The sequence below is a fragment of the Ambystoma mexicanum genome, chromosome 13, assembly GCF_040938575.1.
Source record: "Ambystoma mexicanum isolate Mex_15411 chromosome 13, UKY_AmexF1_1, whole genome shotgun sequence".
In the NCBI taxonomy this organism is placed as follows: Eukaryota; Metazoa; Chordata; class Amphibia; order Caudata; family Ambystomatidae; genus Ambystoma; species Ambystoma mexicanum.
In genome coordinates this window covers 364,262,435-364,271,116 of record NC_090938.1, presented here as the reverse complement: position 1 = coordinate 364,271,116, position 8,682 = coordinate 364,262,435, and the positions used below count along the sequence as shown (strand labels likewise).

The following is an 8,682-nucleotide window of genomic DNA, read 5'->3' as shown; positions in this document are numbered from 1 at the left end:
ATTATAGACGTTAAGTAAATAATGCCATGCCAAAGAAATAGCTGGACTGGCTTCAACATAATGCCAGTCTAGCCACGAAATAACACATATCATGCTTGCTTTATCAAAGATGCCCAGAAAAAATGTCATGCCATAGTAAGAAAAGGCTATACTGGTGCACCAAAATGCCAGTCTAGCCAGGAACTAACAGTGGGCACATATGATAAAGCAAAACAAGCTTTGCCTGGAATAAATTCTACATTCTCTCTCTCCCTATCACCTCTCCCTGCCAAAATAAGTGCCCCGGCTAAGCAAACACAAGCGCAACCTGCATACAACATTCACTCGCTCATTCACACACAGAATTCACTCGCTGATTCACACATGCACCTATACACTATGCACCCACTCATTCACACCTACACCCATCAGGATATACTCACTTATTACACAAGCATACATGCATACATACACAAACTTTAAATAAATGTATTACATTATACCCCGGTCCTGTTGCTTCTCACCGCAGCACCTCACTGAAAGTGCTCCAGCTCTTGCAGCACGAACAGGAACCAGGAGGCAAAGAGCGCCTCCTGGTTCCTGCACTTGCGTGCAGGAGCAGAAGCACTTCTGACTCACCGCCCTGATCTGCTGGAATGTGATGGGAGGCGCAGGAGCACCCCTTCATACGTTCAGACATGCAGTTCCCCAGTCTGCATCCCCAATGAGCCCAGGCAAGGCTTGAGAACCAACACACTGCATTTGAGCTTGGGAACAGAGACTGTCCAAGGAAATCACGTTTCTGCTGACAGTTAAATTGTGGCTCCTCCATTATTGGCAGGCATTCTGGCAGATCGGCGCCCCCTCACCCATTATGGACGAGCTGGCCCTGGGATACAGTTGATTTCAAAGTCCTTTAGTATAGAGGTGAAGATTGAGAGCTGCAGGAAGAGAAAAGCTCTTCTCCCTAAACATCCCAAAGGCCTATGTGTGATGTCCAGCTGGCTTGACAAGTCCTACTGCAACTGAGACAGATACCAAGGACCCTGCTTAAGTGACTGACAGAATGCTACAAGTTCTCTCTAAAAATGTTCTGGTCAGGAAGAGCAGAATAAAGGACTCAACCTCGCCCTGAGACCTTGGATTGGGTTTGCCAGCAACCACAGAACCAAGGAAGGAATCCCTGGGTCTCCCTACAACACTGAACCTGCCCAACAATGGTTTGGGCACCTTCAACGCTGTCCAAGATTCTGCAAAGGAACTACCAGAGTCATCCTCAGCCGTAATGCTCGAACGTGTCTGCATCTCAAACTTTTTCTCAATGCCAAAATTGCCATCTTTGCATCTGCGACTCCAACTCGACATTGCCACCTAGTCATCAGCTTATTTGAGTTCCAAGTGGCGGCGGCTTCAGTACCCCAATTTCGTATTGAGCAGGCTCACCCTGCTCATCACCGAAGGCAAGCCTCTTCTCCACTCTGAGATCGTCGAACCAACATCACCTGCTGTCAACAGCATCTTTGTCCCCCATGAACCGTCGGTACTTAAGACAAGCACTTCATCGTTGGAACCCATTGACACTGCTTTCTGGCTCGGTGCCGAAAACAATGAGACGAGACTCCCAGAAAAATCTGGCTTGACACTGTTCAGCCAAAAGAGAGGTAAATAAGGCATTTTAATTGGCCCCCAACCCCTAGTCGGTTTTAAAGGACTGTGGGGACTTTTAAGCCCTCTTCTCTCACTTTTAAAAGACATATCTTGAAAACGGTCATTTTGCTGCTGAAATCTTTGCCTGAGAACCCTTGTTTTCCAAACCAGAGTACCCTACATTTTCTCTGCGTTTAACCTTATAAGGTTGGGCAGCCAGTTTTCCTATGAGTTTTGAGCAATTTTCTTAGTTTAATTAAAGATCCTATCTGTATAGAACGTTGGTTGGACATTATTTTACTTTGGTACCACCGTACTATTTGTGTTCCTTATGTACCGGCTCACACCGCTCTTGAGGAGCATTGCCTGCCCACCGCCCACATTACCAAAATAGGTGACGGGAGGAGGGGAATACGTGTCGGGCTGTGCGTGTTCCACCTGTTTATGAATGGGCTCACTGCTGGTTTAGTAGTAGTCTGGGGATCAGTAGGGGATTTCGCCTCTACTCATCCCTGCACTCCTTCAGAGCAGTAGTCGTTTTGTCACAATATGGTACAGAATCTACTCCAGTCATAACAGCCTTTTTTTGAGAGCTCCTAATTTCCCCAAAGGCTACTCTGGCTCTTCCTTCTCTATTACTTGTTCTCGGGTGGAAATATTAGTGGCAAGCACGCATATTTATCTGAAGGAACCTTTCGGTGGATTTATTTGTTTTTTTATTGGTCATTTTTATAGCACCTATACAGCTAACAAGCATTTCAAAGCGCTCCAACGCAGGGAGGGAGTAGGTAAGCAAACAGAAATGTACATTCTTAATAGGCATTAGAACATTCAGAATGGGCAAGTGCTAAGTATTTGGAGGTACCACAAAGAACAAAGAGGAATACAAAACTGATTACAACATATGGCATAAATAATTGTACGTGCCTGACGGTCGTTTCAACAATACAAGAGCTATACATAAAAAAAGGAGAGAGGGGATGGCTGAGAGTAGGCTAAGACTAACAAGGAAATGAGTCCATACTCGGTGCCTGACAGCGTTTCTGATAGTGATAAGTGCATTAGACATGTAGTAGGAGGGGAAGGGGGTGGCAGGGAGAGGAACACTAGGCAAATAAAGTGGCTGCAGATGTAAAGAGGAAGTAGGAAAAAAAGTGGGGGCTGCACTGGATAGTCTCTAGGAGGCCTAGAAAATGTGGAGGGCACAGCTGCAGAGCAATAGGTGGGGGTGCCAGGAAAGTATGCAACAAAGGATCCAAGAGTGCAGTGCATAATAAAGGTTGAAAGATGTAAGAAGTACACCCTCACAAACGATGTTAAACAAAGCACAATGCAATTCAAAATGGATGCAGTGATGTAAAAAGCACACCCACCTAGATTCGAATTTAAACAGAGCACAATTCAATGCAAAATGGATGCAGAGATGTAAAAGGCACAACCACCTAGATTTGCATTTAACCAAAGCACAATGCAATGGAAAATGGATACAGTGATGTAAAAAGGCACACCAACAGAAAACATTTGTTTTTAAAAAGAGAACACAAGTGCAGTGAGAGAAGTGGAGTAGGAAGGCAAGGTAGAGTTGCAGAGTGCAATAGCCACCAGTTAAGGTTCAGGTGTTAGAGGAGGGGGCAGTCGAAAGTTCAGCCAGCACTCACGCAATCCACTAGGGTACGAGGAGGACCAGAAGCCAAGTTCATACAGGAGCAGGGAGTACCGAGCAGCCGTGCATGTATTGATGGAGCACGAAGGGTGGGGGGGGCCCGGCCCACCCAGCTCCGGACAGGCACAGATAGGAGCGTTAAGAGTGGGGCGTTGTTGAGGGAGGCAGCGTTTGCCTGCCGGCTTCAGGATTTGCCAGTTAGATGGAGCACAGGCCAATCACACAGCAGCATCAGGCTGCTTCAGGTAGTGCTGAGGAGGTCAGTCTTCGGGCGGCCATATTGGAGAGATGATATCAATAAGGTATGGCCAATCATGGAAAAAGGAATGCCCATGAAGCACACTCACACTGATCAAATGATGAGGGAAGATCAGTAGAGAATATAGCAATGAGCGCTGATATTTACAACCCAAAAGCACCCCGCGAGCACCGAAGCTCCAGCGAGGCCTACCTTGTGCAAAAAGATGGCTGCAGTCCCTGTAGTAACCAGAACCTCGTGGTGTTGGGGGAGTCTCTGTGAGGCCTGCAGTTCTTTCATTGTCCGGCTTCAGTGGAGAGTCGAGGAGGAAGTGAGCGATAAGGCACAGGAGCCTAGGAGTAGGGCCTTGGTGAGGGGGGCCGGGATTCGCCTGCCGGCTTCAGGATTGACCGGTTCGATGGAGCACGGAGAGAGATAGAGAATTAAAAGTGGAAAGTACATATACTTCTCAAAAGTAACCATTACAATTATAATATAGGTTCTTCTATTCAGATACCTTTGTAAGGATAGTAGATATATTGCTCTGCCAAGATTCCTTTTTGTGTTGCTCACCCTAGCCGCACAACATGACCGCACCTGCAAGGCTGCGTGTCATGTGCAGATGTTCACTGATACCAGGCCTTGGTGCTTCCCCTGTTGCAATTCTTCATAGCCCCCAGAGCACATATTTGTCAGTGTTCTGAGTCTGCTGATGTTTCAGCGTTTAATACGTTATTTTTTCTCTTGTGGTTTCAACCTATTTCCGTTGGTTCGTATTTGGTCTTTGAACACATGCATTTCTTCTGCATTGTGATTTTGGTCATTGCCTGTATCACTGTGTGCACCCTCTCTGGCACAGTAGTACATCGCTGAGTCTGCCTGTGTCAAGCCGTCCAGCTTTAACTGAGCAACCTCGCCCTTGGTGGATGGAGTGGCCCGTCCTTTGTAATCACTGGAGACATAGGTTTGGTATCCTGTCCGGAAACCTGCGATCCACACGATTCCTTTTCCCTCCTCTTGCATCACCCAGTGCACATGGTGATTATTAATGTTATACCCGGAAGTGGTGCACTCCAGCAGCAGAGAGGATCCTGGCTCTGCACGCTGCCATTTTGGCTGAGACAGAAGGACGCCTGCATTGCAACCTTTATAAAAACATACCAAACACAATTATTTTTTCAGCATTGAGGTGCAGTAAAAACACCTATCTTTGATCCGCAAGTGTGATACTCACAAGAGAGACACAGAAATAGGACAGCGATGCAATTCACGCCCTTCATTTTTTATCCGTCTCTTGAATAGAGAGATACGCCCGGTTATATGCCCATTCGCTACTGCTCTGCGCCCTTCCAGCTGTTTTACTGGCTGTCTTTTTTATAGGACGTGATTTGCATCCCTGCAAACTCGCACCACAAATGGCGCCATTCCATTGGACGGGCGTCAATGACGTTTTTTCACCGCGTTTTGTGAGATGTCACCAGGCAAATCACACGCTGCCCGTAAATCCTATACGTGTCAATCGAGCACATTTCAAACACATGCATTCAGCTAAACACCATGCCTTCCTCCTGCAAGAACAGACGTGTGCGTATTCTGTGCGCAAGAACGAAAGGTTCTTCGATTTAGCAATCATATTCTGGTTTGTAGCTTTAGAAAAAGCGTTCATCATAGCCGTCATTGACCAGATGGATGTTGTGTTCCTCGTCAATGTCATCATTCTCTAAGGCACTGAGATGGCTCAGGGAGTTAAGCTCTTGCTGCTGACCTCTTGGAAACCTAAAGGTCACAGGTTTTAATTCAGGGGGGCGGGCGGCAATCAACAATGCACCCTCATGAGGTCAATGAAGTAAGCACCATTTAGTCTGGTAATAGCAACACCTGTTAATTGCAGTACCACAAAATGCTTAACCTCAGTACAAATCTCTATACAAATAGAAGTTACTAATATTATTGTACCATCCGGCAATCTCACCGGCAAAGCTCAGTTTAGCCAAAGAACTTCCCGTATCTTACACATTAATCTGCCAGCATCTTGTCACGAAATCCGAATTGCGTTCGTAACGTTTGGACAGGACACTGCTATGCTCTATAACGAATTCACTAATCTTTTATAACACGCTCAGTAACGGAGAGCAGCCCCCAAATCATCTGCTTGGTCTTGCTTCCAAGATAAAAGAGTTACACCTGAGCTGTCCTCCCAGCCATAGCAGGGGGCACTGTGTTGTGGCCACATAAATGTGTTTCCCTGGGATTTCAGGGACTTGGGGGGAGGGGAGGGCTACACAGATCACCCTCTCCCCACAATTAGGACGTGTATATAAATACAAGGCTGAAACTGGACCACTCTATTAAGATCATATGTGCATCTTTGTGGTGGTCAAAGGGCTAATGTAATCTCGGCTCATGAAACATGATTTCCTGTCCAGCTGTTTACATTTTCCTTCAGGTAGTGCCAGAGGTCAGTAGTCCACTAATGAGGCTGGACTGTACAGCAAAGATGTCCAGTGCACAAAGAGTAGGCAGAAGGGCTCCCTTCATCTTAGATTGGGATGTCCAGGTCCAGAAAGTGTAGTAAAGGTTTCCTAAGGTTTAAAGTGAAGTAAGGTTTAGGGTTATTGTTAGCAAGAAGGTGAATTTTATGATAAGGGCTAGGGTAAAGGTGAGCATTGGGATTAGGGCACGAGAAAAGAGTATTTAGTAAGGGCAATACACTGTTTGAGTTTAGGACAAGGTTATGTTATGTAATATAGTGCAACTTCTGACATGTGAATGACCTCTTGGCGCGTTGGGTCCTATACGAGAAGGTGCTGTGTGCTTAGTGAGATTTTAGACCAAGGTTGCTTTTGCTAGAGTGGTGTTGCCAGGTTGATCAGGGTAACAGCATCTGCTGCGACAGATGGGAAACACAGTGGTGTGTGCTGCTTAAGTGGTGAAGCAAAGCCGAGCAGGGAAACCGTGTTCTGCTACTTGGAACAGTCTAATGTGGTGATCAGAGAAACCATGCTCTGCCGCACATTAGCTACAAGCTGAGAAATAGATGTGCGGCTAAACTGGTAATCCCAGGCAGACTGGAGAATACATGTCCTGCTGTTCTTAGGTGTCTCTATGTTAAACAACATTCAAAGATGTGTGTGCTGCAGTGTTATGTCCTAGGTTGACCGGGGAGCTTGATGGCAGTAGGCATCCAGAAACATCATACCGGCCTCCACGGGCATAATCATTGGTAGGCGTTGTCTTATTTGTCTGTGGTGTGAAGGTCCAGGAGAAGTTGCACGTGTAGAGTTGTCATGGGGACTTGCTTGAGTCAAAGTTTGAAAGGCGTGTGATCCGTAGCATTGCAGAGGCAGGTGTGTGGGAGTTAGGGCACAAGGTTGACAGTTCATTAACAGACATAGAATAGAGCCTCAAACATTGCAAACAGCGTGACGTTAGAAGTGTAGCAAACAGTTTATTGCCGTGATGGAGATTGGGTGCCATGGTCCATGTGCCCAGCCCATGTAATAGGAAGCACTGGTGTGTAGCCTGCATTGCTTCATACCAGATGCTGCTGGAGGTGGGGGAGGGGAGGAAACGGTTTGCTGTCAGCATACATTCAAAATAGTTGAAGCACGTGTCAATGTGCATGGGTTGTGCTTGCTCATGTCAGACAGTCGCTCCTCAATTTTGGTTTGTGTTAGCAAATCATTGTTATTGGGGGCATCCCTTTGTGTCATCCGTGTGCAATGTGCGTGTGATCAGGATGAAGCACTTTCCGGAAGGTGCAGTGATCCCATTTAGTCATCAAGTTCCAAAGTTTGGTTGGCCGAATCGTGAATGAGGTGTCGCTATGACGTTATCTTTTCAAATGTGGAAACTTCAGGAGAGCTGTGTTGCTGGATCAGAGTCTCCGTGCAGGTTTTTATGGTATGATGAGAAGAGAAGATATTTAAGTTAAGAGTTAAAAGTTTGGGCTTAGCCAGAGAGTATGTTTTAGGATTTGTTTAAGGATTTTGGTTAAGTGGAAGAATGATGTTCAGGGTCAGGTGTTAGTTTTTTTTGTAGGATTACAGTTATGGAAAAGACAACGTTTAGGGAAAGAGTAAAGGTGTTAAGATCTATGGGTCGCCTTATCTCAAAGGCCCCCCGCCCCCTGACATTTGCTGGCAGCCCTGATGGACCAGGCGATACCTCGCTGCTACCGGACGCTGGCTGGGGTGCGTTGGGAATGGGTCTGAATCCCATTGTAAAATGGCCACCGGAATATGACAGGCGTGTCCATTCCATTATGGCGGACAGAGACGTTCCCATCTGCCTTAGGCCGTCGTCAACACATAACGACCGGCATGAAATGATTCCGTGAGCAAGTCCTCTGCGTCTTGCAATCTTGGTGATGAGGGAGATTCTAGGTATTTAGTTCTTGATTTCTGTTTATGACAACAATTATTCTTGTTCATTTAGGGAATAGTTATCTGCTCCCAGAGTTTCTGTTTAAAGTTCCACTGCAGAATTGCTCTGTGTGAACCCACACTGAAGTATGGGTTATGGTGGTTCACGCAAGACTCTTGGATCCTCAACTAAGTTCATTGGGAAAAGTTGGGGAAGGCCAGGAAGAGGGTTTTCTGAGGTGGACTATTTGTGTTGAGTATTCCCCTTGTCATCCTTGCAGCTCTAGAGTCGGGTTACCAGATCCTGTCTAAGGGAGGTGCAGACTATAAGTCGCTTCTGCATAGGGTGCAAATCCTCCCTACCTGTGTAAGAAACACCAGGGGGCGGGGGCTTTCCTTCCTGGGTCCAATTAGTCCTTCGTGATTCCCAAGAGACAGGCCCTGGGAAAGAGTTCAAACTTCAAAGGAAACAGAAGGTAAGTGTTAAGGATTGAGATCGTCACTATGCTTTGTAGTTCATTCTAGGGCTCACATTTGCGACCAGAGCTAATATTGAAACATTGACAGGGTAATTCATGGAATAAATGTGCGCTGAAAATGGGCGCTTGTGTACGTATTCATGGAACACATTGCGCGTGGCTTACCTGAGACCTGCGTTGAATCTGCGCGGGTCCAACACGTCACTCTGACACCACGAACGCCTTGCGTGATACGGCCAGCGAAGGCGCACGCTGTTCAGCGGACACACCTAAAAAGGGGGTGGAACACGTGAAATGGAGAACAACACGCAA

The 8,682-nt window shown here is 46.6% G+C and overlaps 1 long non-coding RNA gene across 1 annotated transcript; it reads right to left on the bottom strand.

Moving 5' to 3' along the window:
* Positions 1-2,325: 2,325 nt before the first annotated feature.
* On the bottom strand, positions 2,326-4,874 carry LOC138520146 (uncharacterized). The gene is made up of 2 exons (XR_011282810.1): positions 4,762-4,874; positions 2,326-4,672 (listed from the first exon to the last, which is right to left on the bottom strand). It is a non-coding gene; the product is annotated as an uncharacterized lncRNA (long non-coding RNA).
* Between the last annotated feature and the right edge of the window lie 3,808 nt (positions 4,875-8,682).